The sequence below is a fragment of the Megascapheus bottae genome, chromosome 30 (genome assembly GCF_031878675.1).
Source record: "Megascapheus bottae isolate mThoBot1 chromosome 30, mThoBot2.hap1, whole genome shotgun sequence".
NCBI classification, from domain to species: Eukaryota; Metazoa; Chordata; class Mammalia; order Rodentia; family Geomyidae; genus Megascapheus; species Megascapheus bottae.
The window spans coordinates 1784282-1811007 of record NC_143538.1 but is presented as its reverse complement, the minus strand read 5'-3'; the positions used below and the strand labels follow the sequence as shown (position 1 = coordinate 1811007).

At 57.0% G+C, this 26726-nt stretch overlaps 1 protein-coding gene across 1 annotated transcript in view; it reads left to right on the top strand.

The window, feature by feature from the left end:
• The first annotated feature begins 3814 nt into the window (after positions 1 to 3814).
• Lingo1 (leucine rich repeat and Ig domain containing 1) overlaps positions 3815 to 26726 on the top strand; it is a 79297-nt gene continuing 56385 nt past the window's right edge. Inside the window, exons 1-2 of the mRNA XM_090321523.1 lie at positions 3815 to 3895; positions 20271 to 20382. The gene's annotated coding sequence lies outside the window, so the exon portion shown is untranslated. The remainder of the gene's footprint in view (positions 3896 to 20270; positions 20383 to 26726) is intronic.

Here is a 26726-nt window from a genome sequence, read left to right as displayed (position 1 = left end):
CCTTTTTTGGGGTGCGAGTCCCAGTTGCGGTTCTATATTTTTCTGTGTGAGGGGCAGGCTTCTGTCCATCTTCTCCCGGGGTGAAGGTCTCTGCTGTGTTGTGGAGGCCTCACGCCTGGCACAGTGCATGCACATGCTCAATACACAGGCTTTCTGTTTCCTTTTGGGAATCCCATAGTGAGACGGCCTCCTCTAGGGTCAGTAAAGATTACGATGAAAAAGCAAAACTAAAAGTAACTCTGAAAACAAATAAAGGAAAAGGAGGCAGAGATGGGAGGATCAAGGTTTAAGGCCCACCTGGGCAAAAACAAGATTTCATTTCAACGAATGTGTGTGTGTGTGTGTGTGTCTGCCTATAATCCTAGCTACATATGAGGTAGAAATAAAGGAGAATCGCGGTCTGAGGCTTGCTTGGCCTAAAACACGAGACTATACCTAAAAAATAACGAAAGTGAAAGGTGCTGGCTGGGGAGGGAGGTGCGGCTCAAATGGTAGACCAGCTGCCAGGCAAATGAGAGCTTAAACCCCAGCGCAGATAAAAGTACCTCAAGGCAACAACAACGCTGCTGGGTGCCAGTGGCTCACGTCTGTCAGCTACTCGGGAGGCTGAGGTCTGGGGATCCTGTTTCAAAGCCAGAGCCTCGAGCTGAAACAAGCCCCGCGAGGCTCTCATCTGCAGGCCGCTGACGTGGGGGTGGTGGGTGCCAGCCCCGAGCACCCAGGCCCTGACTCCCAGGCCCAGTCCTGACCCCCAAACCAACCAAAACCCAGACAGGCACGCACAACTACCTACGCGGAGACTCAGGAGTGGGCGTCGACAGCCTGTGGGGCGCGGCTGCTCTCAAGCTTGGTGTGCGTGGAGGGGGTGGAGAAGGTCCGCACAGCCGGCCATCGTCCCTGCCGTTGCATTGTGGGAGCCCCCGCCAGGCATCATGGGTGATTGGTTGGGACGCCGGCAATGCATTGTGGGAGCCCCCTGCCAAGCGTGATGGTGATTGGTTGGGACGCTGGCATTGCATTGTGGGAGCCCCTAGCCAAGCGTGATGGTGATTGGTTGGGACGCTGGCATTGCATTGTGGGAGCCTCTCTCCAGCCAAGCGTGATGGTGATTGGTTGGGACGCTGGCATTGCATTGTGGGAGCCCCCAGTCAAGCGTGATGGTGATTGGTTGGGACGCTGGCAGTGCATTGTGGGAGCCGTTTCCCCTTGACCTCCGGCGTTGTGTGGAGGGAAGCTGCAGGCCCCGTCGGGGGAGCTGGCGGCCTCCTGTGCCTGGTGAAGAAACAGGGTCTTACCCACACTGGCCTGGACCCTGGCCTCGGCTCCCGGCCTCCGGCTGGTGCTGTGGGAAGAAAGGAGCCCCTTCCCGACGGACACCATGCACCCCGGGGCAGAGGTGGCCATGCACTCGGCCGAGGGGCCCAGCCGCCTCGTCGCTTGCCCACTTGGGTGTGGTGAGGAAGAAGAAATGAAGGAGACGGAGCTCCCTCACTCCAGCTCACCCCCATCCTGAGGGGGGAAGATGGCGCCTGGAGAGGACAAGCTAATGGTTTGAGGTTGCACAGCAAAGCTTGAGCCACCCATTCCTCCAGCTGAGACTCCAAAGCCAGAGGCCTTGAGGAATGGGAGGAAGTTGGGGACTGTGACAAGAACCGCTGCTCGGCTGGGATGCCAGGACTCAGGGGAGCCTGTGTTTGCTGTGCTCAGCTCCCCCAGGGCCCACCCCCAAAGCCCTCAGGAGGCACGGAGTCAAAGCAGGCGGCCACCGGCCTGACGAACGGTGAGCTCATCTCCCCGGAGGCCCCGGGAAGTCTGGAGAAAAAAGTAACCAGGGAAGCCGGGAAGGGGGCAGTGGGGACGGGCCTGGGACTGGAGTTCAGGTGCAGGGGACAGGGGCGAGGAGGGGACACTCTGGGAGAGCCTACTCGGTGCCTCTCAGGCCTTTCTATCTCCCGTATTTCCATTGTATGGGGCAGGCCTGACATCCAGGCCCAAAGTCCAGGGCCCTCGGCCAGGCACGGAGCCTCTGATGGGGGCCTGAGGCTCTGTTCAGCCAGCTGGCAGCCGTGCCTGGCCTCGCCCACTTCCCGCTCCGGCCAGCAGGGGGAGCCTGCGCTGCGTGTCTGATGGAAGACAGGGGAAAGCAGAGGTTAGCTGGGCTTAGGGGAGGGGAAAGGCGGGGCTGGCGTGGGGCTCAGAGATGGCTGAAAGGTGAAGGTGGGGTGCCTACCTCTGCCTGCCAAAGCGGTGCCCTAGAACCAACTTAAAACTCTTCAAGGTTTTCCCCAAATGTACCCCCCTCCCCCGCTTCCTTTCCCCTCTAGGACTCTGTACACCGGGTTTTCTCTCCACATCTGCTGCTTATTCTGTTTTGTTCTGTCTGGCCGACTCCTATTCATCCTTCAGTGCGCGGCTTCTCTTCCAGGGAGCTTTCCTGGGTCTACATCATCCCCAGCAGCTCTCTCCTATCAGGCCTCCTGTTCCCGCTTTCTCTCTCCCTCTTCTCCCCAATCCCCACCATATTGCTTGAATTCAGGTCCTAGCTAGGCACTGTCCCTTAGCTTTTTCACTCAGGTGTGGCACTCTTCCACGTGAGTCACACCTCCACTCCACTCCTGGCTTTTTTTTTTTTTGTAAGTGGAGATTAGAGTGGCACGGGTTTTCCTACCCCAGCTGGCTTTGAACCACGATCTCAGATCTCAGCCTCCGGAGTAGCTAGGATGACAGGCTGGTTGTCAGGGTCCCAATCTGGGTCTCTGGCTCTTGGGCCAAACCTTAAATACCCGGCCTCAGTTGTGCCTACAGAGAGAGCTGTAGGAGACCATCTCCTGCCTACTGCTCTCTACTTCGTGCATGTTAAACTTGATCTAGCTCTTGCTTCTGGCCTCCTTCTTGGACCTCTTTTGACCATTTCTCCTAACAGGTAGCCTGGTGGAGGGGGGCCTGTGGAAGGAGGCTGGTTAAGGGCAGAGGCCTGGGTGGAGAAAGGCGGGGTAGAGGAGGGAGGCCTGGGTCTGGGTCACCTTGGGGTTCCTGAGCCCCAAGGCAATTCCAAACAGCCACGGCATAGCCCAGGCGGTCAAGGCCCTGAATCTGGGGCCAGCGGTCGTTCTAGGGTCCCGTGCCGTGGCCGCCAGCGTCCCGCCCCGTCTCGCAAGACCAGGGTGCAGATCGGCCCCAGGCCCGGACCTCGGACTGGCGCTTAGACCCCAGTGAGGCGCCACCCGGCCTCCGCCCGGGGACGGGCCGGGCTGGGCGCGCGACGCCTTTAAGTCGCGGTGACCTGAGCGAGGGGCCTGCGTCCAGGTCGGCCGTGGCCTCTGTCCCGCCGGAGAGGCTCCAAGCCCGCTGGGGCGGCGCCAGCTTCGAGTGGGGCGGTGCCGGGCCCGGGGAGGGGGTACCGGGATGCGGGAGGGTCCGGCGGTACCGGGGCGCTGGAGGGATCCGGGGGTACCGGGGCGCGGGAGGGGGCCCAGGAGACCGGGGCCGCGGGGTCCCCTCCGCGGGGGTCCGGGCCGGGCGTCCGGGGTCCCCGCGAGCGCCCCTCCCGAGCACGGTCGGAGCGGCGGCGGCGGCGGGGCCGGGAGCGCGCGGCGGGCGGGGCGCGGTGGGAGCGCGCGGGGCTCGGCCGGCACCGCGGAGCGCGGGGCGGAGCAGGGGCCGCGGGGATCGCGGGGCGGAGCGGGGGTCTCGCGGCCCTCCCGTGCTTGCACGCACGCTCCCGCACACACGCACGCGCGCACACACGGCCCCGCACACACGCACACGCCCTTCCCGCTTCGCTCGTGGCCGCCGCCGCCACCATCTCCCAGGCGAGCCCGGCCGAGCGAGCGGGAACCCCGGGCGGACGCGCGGCGCCGGGGATGCGGGCCGGGAGCGGAGCCGCGCGCGGAGGGTGAGTGCGGCGGGGCCGGGGCGGGGTGAGGGGGCGTGCAGGGGAGGGGAGGGAGGGCGGGGAGGCGAGGGGAGGGCAGGGAGGGGAGGGAGGGGCGGGTCCGGCCCCGGGCGGCGGGGCGGGGGTCGGGGTGTCCGTCCGCCCGCAGCGCCGCGTGCGCGGCCTCCGATTGGGCGGGAACCTCGGGGGCCGCGGGGTGGGGGTGGGGTGCGGCGCGCACGCGCGCGGCCCGTGTGCACGCGCGGCCCATGTGCACGCGCGGCCCGTGCACGCGCGCGGCCCGGCTTTCCCCCCCCCCAGTCCCGCTCCCCCGCAGGAGCCCGCAGCCTCTGAGCAACTTTGCGGGACCCCGGTCCCCGGGCGCGGCGCGCGGGGAAGGCGCGGCCGGGGTCTTGGGGGTGGAGGTCCGGCCTTGCTTCCCTGTCCGGAGGGACGCGCGCGATGGAGCGGGCCGGGGCCTTGGGGTCCCCCAGGGGAATCCGCAGGGTCTCCGGGCTCCCGCGCAGACCTGCAGCGCTACTAGCGCGGGGCCGGGGGACCCCCGGTGACCCGGACAGGACGCCGGGCTCGGTGAAGGATGGAGGGAGTGTGAGAGCCGGGCCTTCTGCTCTGCAGGATGCGCGGCAGACCCCAGCCCTGCAGACCTCCCCAGCCCCAGACTCCCCCAGTCCCTGAACCTCCCAGTTTCCCCTGCCCCCCACCAAGCCCCCAGCCTCAGACTGCCAAGGCATCCACCAGCACCTGCCTCCCCCCAGACCCAGTCCCCTAGCCGTCTAAGCCCCCTCCAGACCCCACCCCATATTCCTCCAAGCCCCAGCCCTCTCCAGCCCCAGATGCCCAACTCAGATCCCACCAGCTCAGATAAGAAGCCAGGCTAGGAGAGGCGCCTCTAGGCCCACCAGCCTGGAGTTCTCACCCCTGCTAGCAGCAAGGCCTTGCCACCCCTGTCTGGTGCCCCCAACTTCAGACACACTACCTGGGCTGCAGTAGAAATAAGATGAGGAGGTGGTCCAGACTAGCACCCCTGGAACCGAGGGCAGCTTGTGTCCCCAAGTTCGGGAGGATCAAGGAAAAGGAAAGATCTGAGCATAGACTTCTACAGACCTTCCCCCTGATTGACACCGGTGGGCAGGGCCGCCTCCTCTGGGAAGTCTTCTGGGATTGATTGCTCCTGTTCTTGGGATTGGAGTCCTGGGTCCTGGCACTCAGGGTACCAGCCTGGAGCCTTAGGAGCTTGCTCTCCACCTGGATGCCATGTGGAGTGAGGGGAGTGGGGGCTGGACCAGCTGGGGGTGACCTCCATGATGCCTGGACTCTCCCAGGGGCATCTGGAGCTAGAACACTATCTTCTGTCTCCAGCAGCTTCTCCCCTTTGCTTGGGCACCACACATCTTGGGCAAGATGGGGAGGGACCCAGAGGACACTTGAACCTCTGTGTGTGTGTGTGTGTGTTTGTACATGCACACATCAGTACTGGGGCTTGAACTAGGTTCTGGGTATTGTCCTGAAGGCTGGCACTCTACCACTTGAGCCACAGCACCACTTCTGGCTTCTTGTTGCTTAATTGGAGATAAAGAGTCTCCCGGACTTTATCCTGCCAGGGCCAGCTTTGAACTGTAATGCTCAGATCTCTGCCTCCTGAGTAGCTCGGATGACAGGCGCCTGGCACTTAGCCATTTTGCCCTGGCAACAGGCTCTGAGGCGTTCCGTTGGAAGTCACCACGGGGCAGCTCTCTGGCTGGCTGTCACCAACATCTTTTCCAGATGGGACTGCCATTCTCTCAGCCTGGAGCCATCAAACCAAGGTGCCAGATTTGCCTGCCTCTCTCTGTCAGCCTGGTTTAAACGTGGAACCTGCCATCTGTGCGCTTTGATGGTTTGTGAACTTGGTCTGTGCCCTCTACTACCTGACATTGTCCAAAGGATTACAGTCCCCAACCCGGCTGACACTTGAGGACTCTGGCATTGTCCTTCTGTGGGGACCCAAGAGACATGGATTTGCTGTGGAGACTTATTTATTTAGGGGGCTTGAACTCGGGACCTTGGCGCTGTCCCTGAGCTTCTTTTGCTCTAGGCTAGCGTGCTAGCTAGCACTGTGGGCTTTTGTTTTGGTGTTTCACTGGAGATAAGAGTCTCACAGACTTTCCCTACTTGGGCTGACTTTGAGTTTGAACCCTCAGATCTCAGCCTCCTGTGCCGGGCTTTGTAGACCTCTTGGAGGTAGAAACTGTGACCCAGAATTCACCAGCTTTCCTGTTGAGTACAGGGACTGCATCTGCAGGATGCGGCTGTCTCAGGCAGCCGCCTTCCTCCAGTTCCCGGTGCAATAGTGATGACATGGATTTTCTTTGCCATAGCTTTTCTGTCTCTCCCCTCCCCTCGCTCTTCTCTGTGGGACTCTGGGCTCTGCACTTCTGTCTCCTCATGCTGACCTGTGTACTTGGTCAACCACATAAAGGCTGGAGCCCGGCCCAGCCTCCACTGTCCAGGCCTCCTCATGGCCTCCCCTCAGGCCTTCTTCCTGCCCTGCTCCCTTTTTCCTCTCTCTCCCTTTTTCCCTCAAGGCTGGTGCTCTACCACTTGAACCATACCTCCACTTCCAGCTTTTTGCTGATCCATTGGAGGTCAGAGTCTCCTGGACTTGACTTGAAATTGTGATCCTCAGATCTCAGCTTTCTGAGTAGCTGGGATGACAAATATGGCCTGGCAGTGCCTGGCATAAATGATTTACATGTGAACAAATGCATTGTGGGTGGAGGGAGATGTGGTGGCTGGGCCTTGGGGTGACTTAGAAGAGGGAAAGATGCCTCTGGAGGCTGAGACCTCCTTTGCAGGGACAGAACGGGGGGCCCTGGGGTCTCTCCCACGGGCTTCTGCCCAGCTAAAAGAAATACTTCTCCTCTTATCCTCACTGCCTGAAGCTCTGTACTTATCTTTCACTCTCCTGGTTCGAAGCCAGGGTTGCCTTCAGGGGAAAGGGGCCCCATGCTAGACCCTTCTCTGGATGGACTTTAAAAGGGAGCCCAGCTTAGATCCACTGAGAGTGGCGAGGGGTCCATTTGTGGGAGAATCCACTGGGAGTTTTGACCTGCTGAGGTATTTCTGGCACTAGATAGATGCTCAATAAATCTTTGTTGAGTCCGTGCTTGCCTGGTGAACAGGTCTCGTGCCAGCTGAGGTGAGAAGGCAGGAAGCATGGGCATGGTAGGATGTGTTTGCCATGTGGTACCTGGGGCAGGGGGCACAGCCAGCCCTAAGCAGCTTGGTTCAGGGTGGTTGGTGCCCAGCTGAGGAGTGTGAGCTCACTGTGGACTGATTGGTGGGGTACAATTCCTGGGGGATCTGTGATTTAAATGGCTGCTTTTGGGGGTGCCAGAACCAGATAGCTGGGCCTCTGGGGACGGGTGTCGGCCCCCCAGCCGATGCCAGCAGGGGATCTCAGAAGAGGAGGGCACTCAGGTTATCAGGATTGGGCAAGGACTTAGACAGTCCAGCCTGGGACTGGACTGGCAGGGGTCACAGGGATCCTGACAGACACAAATAAGTGTGCTGAGTACAACTGTCTGTCTGTCTGTCTGTCTGTTCGGTGGCTTCAGCTCAAGGCGAGTGCTCTACCTCTTTGAGCCACAGCAGCACTTCTGGTTTTCTGGTGGTTCATTGGAGATTTGAGTCGCTCGGACTTTCCTTCCCCGGCTGGCCTCCAATCTCGATCCTCAGATCTCAGCCTCCTGAGTAGCTGAGACGGCTTAGCCATGGGAGTGGCCCACAGTGCTCTTTGGCTGGGGAAGGGCTCGAGAGACCCAGAGAGGAGCAGTGCTTCACACAGAATTTCCCAGACTGTGCCCAGGGCCTGCTGGGCAGGGGTGGCCAGGGAAGAGTAGCCAGTTGCTGTGGCATTCACGATGTCCAGAGATGGACGGGGCCATCTGGGCACATCAAGGCAGGCACCTGCCACCAGTGTGGGGACAGTGACTACTGTCGTGGCCTTCTGGATTTACATGGGCACGCCAGCCACCAGGGTCAGGGTGAGCAGAGGCCGAAATGGAAGCCGGACATCCAGGTTGCTTTGGACATGGAGGTTGGGCCTTGGCAGGTAGCCAGTTGCAGTTCCCATCTGCCAGGGCAGCTGGACAGCCAGCTTCATGCCCAGGGTTGAGCCACTTAGCTGAGGCCAGCTGTAACAGACACCTTCCTGCCCAGCTCCAAGGGCTCAGCGGGCCCAGGAGACAGCGGGTGCCAGGGTTTCGGGCCGTCGTGGAGCCTGTGTGTATGTGTGGGTGTGCGCCCTCATTCTCAGTACTGATTCTTCTTTTGTTTTGGGGCCAGTAGTGGGACTTGAACTTGGGGACCTCACATTTTCTCAGCTTATTTTTCACTCAAAGTGGGCGCTCTACAACTTGAATTACCCCTTTATTTTTGGTTCTTTGCTGGTTCAGGGACCGGGAATATGGCCTAGTGGTAGAGTGCTTGCCTAGCATGCATGAAGCCCTGGGTTCGATTCCTTGGTATCACATACATAGCAAAAAGCCAGAAGTGGTGCTGTGGCTCAAGTGGTAGAGTGCTAGCCTTGAGAAAGCTCAAGAACAGTGCCCAGGTCCTGAGTCTAAGCCCCAAAACCAGCCAAAAAGAGAAAAAAAATTCTCTCAGATTTGCCTGTCTGGGCTGGCTTCTAACCATGATCCTCCGATCTCAGCCTCCCGAGTAGCTGGAAGCTCCCGGCTTCAGGCTCTGAGCACTGGCTCTCTTTTTATAAGGCTTCAGGCTTTTCTGAATCAGCCTAGTGAGACCAGAAGGATTGGGCCAGGTGGGATTGGGTTCGAATCCTGGCTCCAATGCCAGGAGGGGAGTTTGTGAAAGTCACTCCACCTTCCTGTGCCTTGGTCTCCACTGGTGTCACCGGGAGCGTGACTGGTGGAGGGCTGAAAGCAACACCTCTTCTCCTCTTCAGTGTGGCGCCTTGGTTGAATTAGCTTATTGCATGCCTTCTGGGGGCAAGGCACATGTGTTCAGGCGCAGATGGAAACAGGGAGAACACATTACTATTATTATTATTACTATTATTAATTTTTTTTTCTTTTGGACCAGTCCTGGAGCTTGAACTCTGGGCCTGGGCCCTGTCTCTAAGCCTCTGTGCTGAAGGCTAGAGCTCTACCACTTGAGCCACAGTGCCTCTCTGGCTTTTTCTGTGTATGTGGTACTGAGGAATCGAACCCAGGGCATCATGCATTTTAGGCCAGCACTCTACCCCTAGGCCACACTCTTAGCCCCTCTCCGTTTATTCTTGAGGACACCTATTGCGGGTAGAGCATGCATAGCAAGCTGTCTTGCTTTGGGGTTCGAGAGCAGTTTGGTGGCAGGGCCTAGTTGATCTGTCATGGTCGTCTGGTATGCCCAGGGACCAGATAGACTCCTCCCACAGGGCTCTGTGGCCAATACCGCTTCCTCCCCAGTGCCCCCCAGGCTCTAGGATGTGGGTTAGGCCCTGGATGTTTGCACAGCCTGGAATACCTGATGGCTTTTCTCCTGCACCATCCACCTCTGATACGGCTCTGCCTGCCCCCAGAGGCCTAGTGGGGCCCGGGCGGGGGGGCTCAGTTGCTGGCCACACATAACTCTCTCGGATGAATTGCATGGCATTTGGCAATTAGGGATCGATTATTTGGGGGTGCTGATAACTCTTCGTGATCGACCGGTGGAGTCAGGTCTGACCAGCGTTGGTGTGGGTCAGCGGGGCGGGTTGGGAGGTGGTCACCACGGCCATTTGTCCCTGTCCTAGAGGCTCGATAAACAGGGACTGGAGAGAAGAGGGGCAGGGTTGCAGAACTGAGCTAGGCAAAGAGTTTTTCTGGGGTGTGTGTGTGTGTGTGTATTGGGGCTTGGATTCAGGGCCTTTGTGCTGGTCCCTGAGGCTTTTAGCTCAAAGCTAGTGCTCTACCACTTGAGCCACAGCTCTGCTTCTTGCTTTTTTGGTGATTCGCTGGAGATAAGAGTCACACAGATTTTCCTGCCCAGGCTGGCTTTGAACCACAATCTTCAGATCTCAGCCTCCTGTGTAGCTGGGATTTCAGGCGTGAGCCGCAGTGCCTGGCTTGACTCTGGCTCCCAAGCACTCTCAGGCTTCTAAATGTGGAGACAGAGCTCGCTGAGGTTTGTGCAAAAGTGATTTCTGGGGAGCCAACATAAAGGAGATGCTGTGTGTGCGTGTGTGTGTGTGTGTGTGTGTGTGTGTGTGTGTGTGTGTGGTGTGATTTAACCTACTTAAGAGACCCAGTTGCCTGGCGGGCAAGCCAGGAAGCCCAGGCCTTGTTTGTGGGTTCTGGGTCATATGACTAGTGGCTTATTTTTATTGTATTTTATTTTTACACTTTCTGTTGGGAACATTTTCAGGCACAGAAAAGCAGAATAATCAGAGGGAAGTTCCAGACATTCTCGCCTGGATTTAACAATTGCTGACATTTTGGCTATAATTTGCTTTATTATTATTATTTTTGTGCGTGTGGAGTATTTTAAAGTACATTATAGACTTCATGACATTTTGTCCCCATCTATCTCTGAGAAAATTAAAGAAAGGATTTCTGTCTAACCTCAAAGGGGTCACACTTCTCTTTCCTTGTTTGGGCATGCCTGTCCTGGGGCTTGAACTCAGGGCTTGAGCAATGTCCCTTAGCTTTCTCCTCTCAAGAATGCTGCTCTACCATTTAAGCCACCACTTTGCTTCCGGTTTCCTGGTGATTCATTCATTAGAGTCTCATAGACTTTTCTGCCCTGGCTGGCTTTGAACCGTGATCCTCGTATCTCAGCCTCTTGAGTAGCTGGGATGAGAGGCGTGAGCCTCTCTGCCCTCCCCTCCCCCCTTTTTTATTTATTTATTTATTTATTTTTGCCAGTCCTGGGCTTGAGCTCAGGGCCTGAGCACTGTCCTTGGACTTTCTCAAGGCTAGAGCTCTACCACTTGAGCCTCAGCACCACTTCCGGCTTTTTTCTATGCATGTTGTGCCGAGGAATCGAACCCAGATCTTCATGCCTGCTAGGCAAGCACTTTAACCACTAGGCCAAACTCCCGGCCCCCCCCCCTTTTTTATCATGAGCAATAAATGAGGCTTCAGAAGTGGCCTGCTGTGTGCCAGGTCCTAGCAGAGAAGGGAAGGGGGGGCCTGGGAGGGGTCCCGGTGTCACCCCAGGCCTGGCAAATGTGGAGGGTCGGGAAGAGGGCCACTCTGGAGCTGGCAGATGTCTGGAAGGGGGGGTGCTCTCAGTGGGCGCATGGCCTGGCAGGAGACTGCCCACGAGCAGGGGGCCCCTCTTGCAGGTTAATTGTCTCTTTCTCCGTCTGCAGCGGGGGATCAGGCGGAGCTGCCGAGTCAGGGAAATCTAAAACAACTTCTTGTTTATGGTTTAATTTAGGGGAGAGTGTTATTGGACTTGGGCCACGCACGCGTCCTGTGGAGCCTCTGCTGGCACAAGAGGCAGGGTTGCCCCTGCCTGGCTGCTGTGAGGGGGCAGCCGCAGGGAAGGAAGGGAAGGGGACTGGCCTGGCAGAGGGGTGGGCACCTGAGACTGGATGCTGAGCCTGGACTTTGGGCTGGACCAGACGCCACAGAGACCGGAAGTGAGCCTTAGATGTGAGCCAGCGCATGCGCAGGGGGGGGGGGAAAGGGGGGGCGGCCAGCAGTGAGTGGACTCTGAGCTCCCCCTCCACCCGGCCTGGTCTCCTCAGGGAAAGATGGCTAAGTGGAAGAGGACCAGGTCATCCCAGGTTCTCACCGGGGCGCCAGGTATATGTGTGTGTACGTGTGTGTGTGTGTGTGTGTGTGTGTGTGTGTGTGTGTGCGCGTGTGTGTGTGTGTGTGTGTGTAGAAACCATCTTTTGAGACTTAAACCCAGGGGCCTGCGTTGTTTATTTTATTTTATTTTTCTCAAGGCTGGTGCTCTACTACTTGAGCCACAATTCTACTTCCGGCTTTTTGCTGGATCATTGGTGATGAGAATCTCAGCCTTCCCCGGGCTGATTTTGAACCAGGATCCTCAGAGCTCAGCCTCCTGAGTAGCTGGGGGGACAGGCACCTGTTGTTACCCAGCGGTTTGTGCTGTCTGGTGGGGGGACCCCGGCTGGCACGGCGCTAGTACTCACAGACAGGTCTGCTTGGAGAGCCCTGCTGGGTACTTACTAAGTGTTAGGCCAGAGGCTTTGGTTGTGCTACTTCATCTAAGTGTAGCTTCCTCTTCCCCTGTGAAAGAACTGGGGCTCAGAGGTCCTGAGAGACAGGACGAAACCACATAAGTAGCAGATGGAGGGATATCTGCTTTCTCAGCCTGTAATCCCAGCTACTCAGAAGCCCGACATCGGAGGATTACAGTTCGAAGCCCGCCTAGCCCAGCAAAGAATATTTATAAGTCTCTTATCTCCAACGAACCAGCAAAAAGAAAAGAAAACCCGGAGGTGGACCAGTGGCCAGCCTTGAGAGATAAAAGACAGTTGGCCAGGCCCCGAGTTCAAGTCCCAGGATTGGAGCACAATAAATCTAGAAAGCTGTGATCTGCAGGGACCTGTCCTGGCTCCTGAAGGGGGGGGGGTGGGGTCTGTGGCGTGGGCAGCGATCAGAGTGTAGATGCATGGAGTCTGGCAAGACCATGCAGCCACAGCATGCCATGTGGGGAGCACTTAAGAGGACCTGTGGCTCCCCAGTGCCAGCCTCTGCCGGTGAACTGAGCAGGGGAGGGGGGGCTGGGCCCGAGATTTCCAGGGCTCTGTTGTAGGTGGTTGCTGGGGGGTAGCAGGGAAGCCATGAAGACAGCAGTGGCTGGGGGGGACCCAGCCCCCTTTTTATGGGGGTGAGGGGTGACGCTTCATCCCTTCTTGAGTCGTGGAATGATGGATGGGAATTGGGGAGCGGGGGGGTCCCAGGCCTCTGCAGCCTCCCCTCGCTTGGAGGCTGCAAATATTTTATCTCTGATGTCTGCTGTCGAAAATTGCAGCTTTTAACACTTTTTTTCTTTTCTTTTCTTTCTTTTTTTTTTTTTTGCTGGGTACACACGAATGCTGGAAAAATTCCATGCCGGGCTCTCTTTGCCTCCGCTGCTCGTGCCCAGGGTCCCCTCCAAAAATCTCTAATTGCTTTTAAGCTGCGTTAGTTGGCAAAAGCAATTTTCTTTACGTTATAGAATGAGGAAAAGCTTCTCTCTCTCTCTCTCTCTCTCTCTCTCTCTCTGATTCTAATCATTCCTTCTTACTCTAGCTCTGGAAGGGATGAGGTCAGAGGAGGCGACAGTCCCTGTGAAAATGGACATTTTTGCCTCGGTTTCCCCATTACAGATAGTCCCTGAAGTGGAAGGGACTGGAAGATAAGGAGCAGCTCTGTTGTTGGCTTCTGAATCAGTTGCATCCCAGCATGGCACGTGACACAGTGTAGGGGGTTCAGTTAAGACCCCTTGGCTGGAGAGGACAGCCCTACTATGTGCTAGGCACGTGGCCAAGCTCTGACAGTGCAGAGGATACAGTGGGGTGCTGGATTCAGGGCATCCCAGAGCCAGGCACACTCAGGGGGAAGTTGTGCAAAGCTGAGCAGGCAGGCCAAGGAGCAGGACATCCGGGAGATGAAATCGTTTGTGCACCATCAGCAGCCTCTGGGGAATGTAGGAGATGGCTGGAGCAGAGACTGCCTCTATGGGCGTGAGAGGCTAAAGGAAGCTTTGTGTGGCTGTTTAAGCCTCACCCCAGGATGATGTATGGGGGTTGTGTGTGGCAGGCAGGGGGGAGGGAGGGAGAAATCCCTGGCTTCTCAGTGTGGGCAGCGGGGGAAGGCTGGAGGTCCTCTCTTGCCTGCCGGATGCCTATGGCTCCTGCCTGTAATCCCAGCTACTCAGGAGGCTGAGATCTGAGGAGGTGGCCTGGGTCAGGAAAGTCCAGAAGCCTCTTTGCAGTGAAGTGTAGCCGTGACTCAAGTGGTAGAGGGCCTGGTCTAGGGCAGAAAGAAAGCCCATGAGAGAGCAAGGTCCTGAGTTCAAGCCCCGGTACTGATGCATGCGTGCGCGTGCACACACACACACACACACACACACACCCCTCAGTCTACTAGGAGAGCCAGGCCCCGCGCCCTGTGTCAGGTGGAGGTCCAGGCTTTGCCCAGGGCCCCGCAGTGTATGGAGATGGGGTGGGATTTGATCCTGGAGTCAGGGCCCGCTGGCTGTACCGTAAGCCGAGAGCTCCTGACTCCCTGCTCTCCTCCCACCCCTCCTCCCGTGCCTTGTGTTCTTTCCCTGTTTGCAGAGCGTGTGGGGTTTTTCAAAAGCATTAATGATAGAAAATAAATTGGCATTGGAGAAGAATCATCGGCGGGCATTCTCCCAGGGCCTCCTCTGCCCTTGCATCTTTCAGCCATACTGAAGCCGGCAGCCAGACTGGAATAAGAAATGAGTGTGGGGTTGGGCTGGCTGGGTCGGGGTGCCCTCCCCCGCACAGCTGTTCAGAGCCAGGGCAGGGCCGGGTTAGCCAGGTTTTGGAGATGGGCCCAGGAGAAGTGGGGGAGCTGGGAGGGTCTCAAACTCAGCCTCATCCTGCTGGAACCCCAGCTCTGAGGTTAGCGCCAGTGGGTCAGACATCCCTGCTTCAGGAGGGTGACTCATAAAGCCATTATGGGGCTCATAAGCTTGGGTCATTTTTGGATTGCTGCTCCTGGACCTGGCAGGCAGGGCAGTGGCCCCTCAGGAAGCTGGGCAGGTTGGATGTAGATGGAAAGGCAGTCCCCCAGGAGTACCCCTTCCCGGGGTACGTTGGGAGCCAGGTGAGCTCTGGGGAAAAGGCAGAAGGGGGCCCGGAGCATGGCCCAGTGGTAGAGTGCTGGCCTGCCATGCTCGAATGCCTGGCTTCAATTCCTTGGTATCACATACACAGAAAAAAGCCGGAAGTGGTGCTGTGGCTCAAGTGGTAGCGTGCCAGCCTTGAGAAAGCCCAAGGACAGTGCTCAGGCCCTGAGTTCAAGCCCCAGGACAGGAAAAGAAAAGAAAAGGGAGAGGAACATTCTGGAAGCAGGAAGCCCTCTCGTGGGTGGTGTTGATGGGCTCTGCTGGACAACCCGACATCCTGCATACGTACACACACCCCGTTTCCTCCCTTAGAAACCCCTGGGGATACATGACGTGGCACACGCAGATGCATACATGTGCATGCGCACATGTGAGTACACACACACAAACACCCACCCACCTGCATGCATGCAGACACCACAGACTGCACACGTATGCAATGCGTGCGTGCATCACACAGAACCCCCCACATGTGTACACACGCATGCACACGTGCTTGCTGGCGGGCCCGTAGGGGTTTCCTCTGTGCTGTCAAGCTGGGGGGACGGCGTACCCGGTTGACACAGACACCTCCTTGTCCCCAGAGCCCCCCATCTGAGCCTGACCCCCACTCTCCTTCTAGTCTCTGCTGCTCCCCGTCTCCTGTGCAGCACCCCACCACCTCCTTTCTCCCCCTCCCTCCCTCCCAGAGCTCTCTCACCTCCAGGACACCCCCAGGCCTGTGGTGTGGGCCCTGGGTTCTGTGCATGCTGGGAAACTCACACTGGGGCCTGGCGTGAACCTGGGACACGGGGCCTGCATTCCCATCAGGCCTGGGAGGCCTGAGTGCCTGGAGAGATCTCCTCTCACAGGCCTGGGCTGGGGGAGCAGATCCGGGTACCCCACATTCTCCAGCCCAGGTTCTGGACTGGTCCTCGAATGTCTGTCAGTATGAGCCACCACTGGGCTTGGTGGCGTGTGGTGACATTAGCCCTGCTTAGGTCTCCATCCTGTAACTCTAACGCCAGGGCCTGCTGGCTTATGTCTGTTATCCCACCTGCTCAGGAGGCTGAGATCTGAGGATGGAGGTTTGAGTCCCACCTGGGCAGTAAAGTCTGTGAGATTCGCATCTGCAATTACCCAGCAAAAAGCCGGAAGTGGGGTTCTGGCTCAAGTGGTAGGGCACAGCCTGGAGTGAGAAAACTCAAGGGACAGCGTCCAGGCTTAGAGTTCAAGTGCTAGGAGCAGCGTGCACGCTGATTTTGTTTTTCAGATTTACACAAGAAAATACAAGGGGACTTGGAACCATGGCTCACTTGGTAGAGCGCTAGCTAGTGAGCGAAAGTTGCAGGTACTGAGTTCAAGTCCTGCTCTCGGACCAAACAGAAAAGAAAAAGAAAACACGAGGGGTTTGGAGGTGTGGCTCAGTTGGGTAAGAATACTAGTCAATGAGGGAAAGCCCCTGTATTAAGTTCAAGTCCCAGACTGGACCTAAAAACAAAGAAACAAACCAACCCAGCACTCCATTTGTGTAGAGTCCTCATCCCCCCAGCACATCTTGAAGGCGTCACGAGAAGCGTGCCTTCTGTTACTTAGAACCGTGGCTCAGGCCTGAGTGTGGGTTCAGAGCTTTCCCCCCTCCTGCCAGGTATCGAGAACTCTACATCACAAGTACGTTGTGTTTTATTTCTTGTGTTGGTCATGGGGCTTGAACTCTGGGCCTGGGCTCTGTCCCTGAGCTCTTTCACTCAAGGCTCTACCCCTTTGAACCACAGCTCTACTTCCGATTTTCTGGCGATTCACTGGCGATCAGAGTGTCACGGATTTACCTGCCTGGGCTGGCTTTGAATTGTGATCCTCCGATCTGAGCAGCTGGGGTGGCAGGTGGGAGCCACGTGTGCCCAACATAGTGTTGTGATTTCTTGACTGATAAACATTGCGATTGTTTCCATTTCTCTTTCTCCCCGGCGGTGAGCCACCTTGAGTATTTATATAGGAGTACCAGGACTTTTTTTTATTATTATTTCGGAAGAGAGGCTTCTAGAAGTATGATTACTAGGTTGTAGGGTGTGTGGGTTTCCAACGTTAATCAATACTGCCAAATTATCCTTCCAGCGCTGGCGCCAGCTTCCCCGCCCTCCAGCCATCTACGAGTGTTTATCCCCCCCCATTCCTGCCAGCATGGCTTGTTATAAATCATTTTAATTTTCCCCAATCTGATGGGCAAAAAATGGCGCTGCGTTGTTTTCATTTGCATCTGCCTGATTGCTCGTCTAGCGCGCTCATCTTTTCATCCACTTATTGGCCAATTTAGTTCTTCCTCTCTGGAGTTCTGATCTCATGTTACCTTCTTCTCTTTTGTCCTTTCTCCTTTGTCGTCATCGTCGTCGTCTTCTTATTGAGTTGCAGGATTTTTTTTTTTTTTTTTTGCAGCCTCCCTGCACCTCACTTGCTTGTGAATACCAATCTTAAGGTTATGCCGTGGGGGGATTTGCTTAAATAAGTTTTTTTTTTTTTTTCTTTGCCAATCCTGCAGCCTGAGCACTGTCCTTGGACTTTCTCAAGGCTAGAGCTCTACCACTTGAGCCACAGCACCATTTCCGGCTTTTTCTATGTAGGTTATACTCGGGAATCGAACCCTGGTCTTTCTACATGCTAGGCAAGCACTCTACCACTAGGCCAAACTCTCGGCCCACTTAAATCAGTTTCTTTTATGCTTTTCCTTCCTCTAGCTAGCTACTGGCTTCAATGTCTGGCATAGCAAGGCCTCACCCACCGCCTGAGATCTCATTTTCAAAGATGAGTGTTATTGCTGGGAAAAAAAAGAAATCTTTTCGCAGGACCGTGTGGCAGGCAGCTTCCAGCTGTGTGTCTCCCGCTCTCTGCAGCTGCCGAGTGGGCTCTAGGGGTGGGGGAGGATGGGAGGACAGAAGACCCCATCTGCTCCCCCTCTCTGTGCGGTGCCTCCTCAACCCATCTGTTTTGGGGTCACTGTGCTCTCTCTTTCTCAAGAATTTTCCCCTAAACAGCTTAGCATCTATTCTCCTGCTCTCTCCCTCTTTTCTCTCCCTCTCTCCCTCCCTCCTTTCCTCCTTCCCTCCCTCTTGTCTCTTGATTCTTCTTTCTCCATCATCTGCCTCCTGTGTTTTCCTGCAAAGCCAGCTATCACTAGGGGCATGAGGTGGTAGTGGTGACAGCCCCTGATGAGGAACTGCCCCTCCACCTGCCAGCCTAGTCCCGAGTCACCAGGCTATGGCTAGGACAGGCTGTCAGAGAGCATCTTCTCATTACCCAGAGCAAGAGCTGACCAGTTCTCCTCCTTCCTCCACCAGGAAGCCTTCCCGGATTTTCCCTTCGTCCTCTTCCTTCCCGGACCCCTCCCTTCACTGGTCTTTCCTTGTTCCCTCTTCTCCGGTTCCTCCTGCTGTCTCTCTGGATCTTGGTTTCCATGGGTTGTGTCTTTTGTGTCTCTGTCTTGGCCACCAAGCATAATAAAAAACAGAATAAGTTGCGGGTGCCACTGGCTCAGGAGGCTGAGGTCTTGAGGATCATAGTTTGAAGCCAGCCGGGGCAGAAAAGCCTGTGAGCTTCTCATCTCCAGTGAACTGGCAGAGACATCGAGGGGTTGCTGCAGTGGCAGAGCACCAGCTTTGAACCCAGAAACCATGTGAGGGGTGTAAAGCTTTGAATTAAAGTCCCAGCATTGCTGGGTGTTCCTGGCCTCGTCCTTCCTATCTGTGTAACAGATTCAGGCCTACTTGGATACTGTACTGAGCCACCCACTGGGAAACCCCTCCATCTCCCCCCTGTCCTGAGTGTGTGTGTGTGTGTGTGTGTGTGTGTGTGTGTGTGTGTGTGTGCATGCGCATGCGCATGCGCTCCCTGCCAGGAGACCTGACTCCCTCCTCCCGTCCCCACAGAGCTCCTCTCTGGCCCCAAATCGTCCGCTCTGCTGCGTGCTCCGCCCGTGGTCCCGTTTCCATGGCAACCCCAGCTATGCCACCAAGGGGAGCTTTGGAAGGCCGGGGGAAGAAGGGGGAGCCCCATTCATTGTCTAGGAACATGGCAGCGATGGGGGGGTGGAGTAGCTGGGATGCCAGGCGTGAGCCACTCGGCAGGGCCAGCTTTGCCTGGCCAGCGCAGGTAGGACACAGGACGCAGGGCCCTCTGCCAGGTGTCCTGCAGGCCTGCCAGGGACTGGCCTGCCCACATTGGCCTGGGCCTGCCAAGCGTGTGCCAGCCTACCAGGAACCAGCTTGGGCTGCCTGAGCCATCTTGTCCTCTAGGGTGCGAAATTGGGGGACACATGGATGGCATGAGGGATCGGAGCGGGTAGGCGTTGGGGCCAGCTGGGCATCTGTGACCTGGTCCTCACCACCTCCTTGGTCTGGGGTTAGGATCCTGTCCTCGGCCCCTGGCCCTGCAGGGACCTTCCCTCCCCTGTGCCCACGGGGGATGGAGGCTTCTGCCGCTGCCACCACACGGGGTCACCAGGACAGGGAGGGCCTGGCATCTGGGAAGGGGCAGTGGTACAGACACTGGGTGAACAGCTGGCTCCCCTGGTTTCCTCTCCTTTTCTTTTTCTAGTTCTTGTCTGCTTTTGGTACTGAGGCTTGAACTCAGGGCCTTGTGGTCTTGCTTGACTTTTTTTCCCCCCGTTCGAGGGGTATTCTACCACTTGAACCATGGCTCCAGTCCTGCTTTTTTTTTGCCAGTCCTGCGGCTGGAACTCAGGGCCTGAGCACTGCCCCAGGGCTTTTTCCTCAAGGCCAGTGCTCTACCAATTGAGCCACAGCACCACTTCCCACTTTTCTATGTATGTGGTACCGAGGAATTGAACCTGGGTCTTCGTGCATGCTAGGCAAGCACTCTACCACGAGGCCAAATTCCCGGCCCTCCATTCCTGCTTTTTGCTGGTTCATTGGAAATAAGTGTTTCATGAACGTTCTGCTGGGCTAGCTTTGAACCTCGATCCTCAGATCTTAGCCTCGTCAGTAGCTAGGATAACAGGCGTGAGCCATTCATCTATGAACCAATGTCCCTGTTTCTCTCTGTTTCTCTGTCTCTCTCTGTCTCTCTGTCTCTCTCTCGTGGGGTTTGAACTCAGGGCCCAGGTGCTGGCCCTGGGTTCTTCAGCTCAAGGCTGCCACTCTACCACGTTGAGCCACAGCACCACTTTGGGTTTTCTGGTGGTTCATTGGAGATCAGCGTCTCAGGGACTTTCCTGGCTAGGGTGGCTCTGAACCAGGTCTTCAGGTCTCAGCCTCCTGAGCAGCTGGGATGACAGGCTCCCTGCTCTCCTTTTTTACTCCCACAGTCCTGGAAGGACAGAGCCACATTACAAGGGGGACATTTTATGGGACCTGAGGCTCAGAGACTCAGATTTCTCAGGGCCAAAGACCAGCAGGAGATGCAGAGTCAGATGCCCATGGGTCTGGGAACAAAGCCCTGTTCTCCCAGTGCTTGTGAGTGCTTGTGACGTGGCAGTGTGTGATGAGAGTGCATTGATCACGAGTGATCAAATGTCCCCGCCCATTTGCACGTGCACCCCCACCTCTGAGACCTGACTGACGTCTCCTCCTCTCCCCCCCAGCCTCGTGTACTTGCAGGCCCTGAGAGGCCCCTGCCCACGGCCAGAGAGAGCGACAAAGTCAAGCTTAGGTTGACCTTGGCCCAGCTCCACGCTCCATGCCACCCAGCCCAAGGTACTCAGCTGCTGGGCAGGACGTGAGGGAGGCCTGGGGGGGGGGGGGCCATGGCACTCTGGGGTCTCTGGGGCAGGCCACCTCAGAGGCTTGTTTTGGGGGTTTCCTCTTCTTGTCCCCCCCGTGCTCAGGTTCAGGACAGTTGAGTTGGGGTTGGTGGTAGCCACGTGTTTCCTGGACAAGGCTGGCTCATTGCCTCCTGTGTGCTAGGGAAAGGCAGGCTATGTGGTTTGCATTGTGGGAGTTGAGGGGCCCAGCTGGGTGAGGAGGGAGCTGGGGTGGCCTGGGGGGGGAGCAGTCTGGATTTGTCCCCCCACTTCCCAGCACGCAGCCGCCTCTCCAGCCCCAACAGCGTGGGTAGACGGCGCCTCACTCCGGTGGAGGGCAGGGAGCTCTGATTGCAGGAGGTAAAGCTAGGTTGGGCCTTGAAACCTTTAGGGGCCTTGAAAACCATTCTATTTTCTCTTCTGCTTATTAGGGAGGGGAAAAAAAAAGCAATGTGTGTTCTCTCTAGAAACACAGAAGGCCTTGGGTGTTATACGCGTCAATCTTTGAAAAAAATTTTTTTTTACAAAATATGTATTTATGACATAATTGGGATCACGCTGTAACTGTTTTGTAACCTGCCTCTTGGCTCTCAACTCTATACCGAGATCATTTTTCCCCACCATTAGCCACTTTTCTATAATGTGATTTTTAATGGCAGCGTAATGTTCCAGACTCTGTGTGTGTGGACGTATGTCACACCAATTCTCCGCTGTGAATCTTGAAGGTTTCCCGTGTTTTGTGATTATAAGAACGCCACAGATGCACAAATGGGCATTTTGGGGGGGTCATGGTGGGAAGAGAAGGGCCGAGGCGGGGGTGAAGCCCAGCCTAAGCAAGTTCTCGAAGGAGGGGGCGAGGGTTGGAGGTTTGTAGGTGATGGGAGAAGCAGGCAAGGCTGGGTGCTGGCTGTCCAGGTCCCTAAATAGCACCCTTGCTGGGACAGGCCTGTCCTTCACCCCGCGGCTTCTGAAGGGCCTGTGTTCCTGGCTTTGGGAAGGGCTGACAGCCTCATCACTGCTCGCAGGAAAGCTGTGATTGCCGCGTGTGTGTGTGTGTGTGTGTGTGTGTGTGTGTGTGTGTGTGTCTTAGTGCATGGAGTGTGTGTGTGTGTGTGTGTGCAGAGCATTTTCCAACTTGGTCTCTGGGACCCCCCCCCCAAGTATGCCGTCGGCGCTGTATAAATGCTTAGTGATGTCATCCTTGATTCAGGGCCTCCCTCCGTGCTCGTACGGCCCGCTGCCTGTCAGACGTTGGTACACGGGCACTACCACCATTTTCACGGACCCCAGCTCTGGAAGGGGTGCCCCAGAGATCAGTGAGGCTGGAGAGGAGGCCGGGTGTGACCTGGAGGTCTTCTGTGGGGGGTCAGGAAAGGTTCCCTTTGGGCACATCGGGGAGATCTCCTGGAAGCCAGGACAGGTGAGGCCCCGGAGAAAACTGGATCTCACTGGCATCTCCTTGTCAGGAGAATCTGGCAGGCCAGGCTGCAGACCCAGCCCAGATGTATGACGGCTGGGGGCAGCGGGTGGGCTGTGGCCGCAGGAGGTCCCGGCTTGGGCAGGGGTTCTCCAGGAGTGCTCAGCTGGGCTTTGCCCCCAGTGTGGTGGGCAAAGCAGGAATGTGTTTGGAGGAGGGTGAGGCCTGGCTGGCGTGTGGTGAGGGCTGGAGAGGAGTCTGCAGGAAGGACAGAGCTGGCTTGCAGATGTCAACGCCAACATCTGGAGCCGTCTGGAGCTTGACTGTGTGGACAAGGACTCTGAGGCCCACTGGAGTGGGGACTGGGGGAGGCTGGAGCAGCCTGAGCCCCCCCTGAACCCCTCTGATGGTAGCCCCTGCAGACAAGGCCTTCCTTCACGACCCCCCCCTCCCCCCGGTCATTCGAAGCTGGTGGCTCACGCCTGTCATCCCAGCTGCTCAGGAGGCTGAGCTCTGAGGACCGCAGTGTGAAGCCAGCCCAGGCGGGAAAGTCTAGGAACCTCTCGTCTCCAAGGAACCAGTAGACAAAAGCTGCGAGTGGCACTGTGGCTCAAGTGGGAGAGCGCTAGCCTTGAGCAAAAGCACTCAGAGATAGTGCCCAGATCCCGTGTTCAAAGGAGTTCAAACCCCAGAACCAGCACATGCACACGTGCACACACACAACCCCCCACCCCCACCCACTTTCCATGTCTTGGTGAGCAGCAGTGCCTAGACTGAGAGCCCAGGGGATTGTGGGAGTGTGGGGTCCCCCCGGGGATTGTGGGAGTGGTAGTCCAGCAGACATGGTGGGCGGAGGCTGAGTGGAGCTGGGCTGCCCACCTGATCTGGCTGCATTGGCTATTTGCCCCCCCCCCCCCCGTTGACCTGCGGTGGGGTGCAGCGGGGAGGGGCCTGGGGCACACATGCCCACAGGGGCAGCAAGAGGCCTCAGTGCTTGGTCTGTGGGGCCAGTCCTGCCCCTGGTCCCCCCACTGCAGCCCTGGGCCCAGTCACCCGGCAGTGATGGTGAAGAAGCAGAATTAAGATTCCGCCCGCTGAAGTTAACCGCTTCCCAATTACAAGACCCGGCTCGGAGACACCCTGGAGGCTCCAGTCAAGAGGCTCTTAGCCAGAGGCCTCCTGGGCACTGAGGGCCTTGCTGCCCTGTGAAGAGGGGGCACTGCCCAGCCTTTGTGCTGGGGGAGGGCAGAGGGAGGGACTGCCCCCCACCCTGCACAGCCCTTCACCCCCCCCAACCTCCCATCACCGCCACCCTGGGCCCCTCCGGGCTCCATGGCACCTCCCCGGCTGCTTGGCTCTGTGGTCCTGGTGACCTCCAGGTAGCTTTATTTGGTGAGCCTTGAGACAGCAGGGTGGACCTACTGTGTGCCACAAGTCACTACTATGTGCATGCCACCTGGTTATGCCTCTTTGTCCTTCTCCAGGGTCAGAGGCTTGGCTCTGGCTTGCTGGGTCATGGTATTGTGGGTCCATTTTTTTTTTCAAAGGAAGAAAATGGGGGGGGCTGGCCTGGGTCCCTAAACTGCCCATGGCCTTCTAGACCCCCTCAGGTGGGGAAAGAGAGAGCAGACCCGAGTGGGGTTCGCTGGGGAAGGTGGCAGGAGATGGGATTCCTCCTGCTGACGCTTGATGCTGGGCGGGCATGTGCGGGGTGTGTGTGTGCGTGCATGCGCGCGCGCGCGTGCGCGCGCGTGCGTGTGTGTGTGTGTGTGTGTGTGTGTGTGTGTGTGTACACGCATGCGCATGTAGCAAGCCTATTAACAAACAGAGAAATAAATTAGCAAGTATTCAACCCACCAAATGTTCCTTCTGTTCTGTAGAATTGGGCTTAGGAACAGAACCCCCCAACCCCCACCCCCCGGAAATTGCAACAGCTGAATCTGCTCCTCATTTTCCTCCAAAAAAAAAAAAAACCCAGCTTAAAATTCTGGGAGGCGTGTTGATTTTGGCTCCTTTTCTCCCAGGCTTCCACTCTGCCTTCCTCTTCTTCCTGTTGGGCATCTGGGGGTCCCGATTGTCTGGGCAGGAACACCTCAGGCGGGCTCCAGAGCGCCCTGGTGTGCAGAGATATTTGGGGGTCCGCGGTGTCTGGGGCTTTGAAGGCGCAGACTTGCTGCGTGGCCCTGGGCCAGTCACCCCTCCCCTTTCTTTCCACTTGGCAAAATGGGGTGGGGGCAGAATGCGGGAGGCAGATGGAAGCCAGACACCAGTGTGCGAGGACTGCAGTGCACAGGCCGGGGCAGCCCTGCCCCCCCCCAGAACTCCGGGCTCAGCTCAGACCTGGGACTCAGCTCAGACCTCCGGGGTTCAATTTGCTCTCCGTTCCTCACATCCCCAGGGCACATCTCCTCCCCTTACAGCCAATTTAATTTTCATCCAGTTTAATTAAACTTTATATCTTTATACAATGTATATTTAGCTACACGCTGGTGGCTCACGCCTGTCATCGGAGCTACTTAGGAGGTTTGAGAGCTGAGGATCACGGTTCAAAGCCAGGCTGGGGCAGGAAAGTCTGTGAGATTCTTATCTCCAATGAACCACCAGAGAATCGGAAGTGGTGCTGTGGCTCAACGTGATAGAGCACTAGCCTTGAGCTGGAGAGCTCAGGGACAGCGCCCAGGCCCAGAGTTCAAGCCCCAGGACCAACCAAAAACCAATCAATCAATCAAATGTATCTTTATTTCTGGAAATGGTTGCTATGATCCGGAGCCCACCTAGACCCCTAAGTAGTAATCCCCAGGGTACAGGCTGTGTTTTATTGGGGTGCATTGGCCCTTTGTTAATTCCTACGGGCCCAGGCTAGGAGAGTTCGTCCCCTTCGTTGGAGGCAGGAGCCACATGGCTCCTGAGTACTGACCTCCCCGAAACTCCTGCAGGGGCTCCGGTTGTCAAACCAAGCCAGGTCTCCTCCAGGAAGCCCTCTTAGATTGCACAGTGTAGCAGATCGCAGCACAGTAGGGCCAAAGCCCCAGATTACATCCTCTGCGGGCTGGACACTGAAGGTAGCACAGCAGCCTGGCTCAGTTCTGAGTTCTGGTGGGTTCTTTTTCCTAGTGTGGCTGCCTCTTTGTGTGTGTGTGGGGGGGGGGGAGGTTTTTGGCATGTATGACCTTTGGTGTCTCTAATATCTCTAATAAACATAATTCTTTGGGTCAGCACCCTGCCCCCATTTAAGCGTAATTCCTTGCACCACACACACGCCATTTCAGCTTAGAGCTTCGTCTGAGTTGGTGTATCAGTCCTGGGTCTTGAACTCAGGGCCTGGACCCTGTCCCTAAGGTTTCTTACTCAAGGCCACAGCGCCACTTCCAGTTTTCTGGTGGTTCATTGGAAGTTAGAGTCTCATGGACTTTCCTGCCCAGACTGGCCTTGAACCTCGATCCTCAGAGCTCAGCCTTCTGAGTAGCTGGGATGACAGGTCTGAGCCATGGCACCCTTCCGCCTGCCCTCTGAGGCCTGGCAGGTCTGGGCCTGGGGGGGGCAGGACCCCTTATCTCTACCAGAATGCCAGCTCCTGGCACAGCTCTGGGGGGACCTGCAAAGGGCCTGTCCTCTTGGGGACTTCACACAGGGGGGCTTGGGGTCCCGTCCTGGTGTTGAACCACCTCTGGAAAGGGCAGAGTCTCTGGGGCCTGTTGGAGCCTGCCTTGATGGCAGGCGATGTTTACAGACGAGGCAGGACAGGGGCAGGAGAGGGGGACGGGGAGGAGGGAGCGGAGAGGAGGAGGAGGAGGGATGCCATACACGGAGTCTGTCTCCCTGGAGACGGAGCAGTGGCGGTGGTGGCCACAGACTGATGGCTGGGCTGCTTGTAGTGTGGACCTATAGAGGCAGAAACACTAGAAGGGATGGGCAGACTGTAACTCACCAGCCCCTGGGGTGGGGGTGGGGTAGAAGACAGACAGACAGAAGCTTGGAAATGGAATGAGAACACTGAACTCCTCCTTAATCCAGGCCTGGTTCAGAGAGACTCTGCCACCAGGAAGAAAACCAGAGCGACTGGCTCAGCCAGGAAAGGCTGCATTACAAGATCAGTAACTGCGTTTTCTGTCTCTTTCCTCCCTCCCTCCCTCCCTCCTTCCCTCCCTCCTTTCTTTCTTTTCTGTTCCTGGGCCTTGAACTCAGGGCCTGGGCACTGTCCCTGAGTCTCTTTGTGCTCCAGGCTTGCTCTCTACCATTGAGCCACAGCTCCACTTCTGGCTCTTTCTGAGTGGTTCATTAAAGATAAGCATCTCATGGGCTTTCCTGCCTGGGCTGGCTTTGAATCGCCGTCCTCCAGTTTCAATCTCCTGAGTAGCTAGGACTGACAGGTGTGTGACATTGGTGCTTGGCTCTGGGTTTTCTTGTTGTGCCGGCCCTGGGGCTTGAACTCAGCACCTGGGTGCTGTCCCTAAGGATTTTGTGCCGCCCCCCCCCCCCCCGCCAGCATGCCATTGGGGCCACCTGTCCACACGTGTATTGTAGGGACAGCCTTCTGCCCCACACGTCTTTCCATAGCACAGCTCAGGTGTGGAATCTGAGCCCGGCGCGTGGTCCCACTGACATCTCGAGGCCTGGCCTGGCCCCCCCTCTGCTCACAGGCCCTGCTCTGTGAGGCTTTGGGGCTCCCTTCCACCTCCCATCCTGCCCACCTGAGCACAGGTGCCTGCATGCCAGGTGAACTATGTAAGCAGGGGCGGGGCAGGAGGAGAGGCGAGTCTGAAGCCTCCCAGACCCCCCCTCAGTTCCTGGTCCCCAGAGCCAAAGCTTGTTCCTGCTAATTAGTGCCTTAATGAACCATTCTAAGCTCTCCCAGATAGATAATTACAATGATTTTTTTT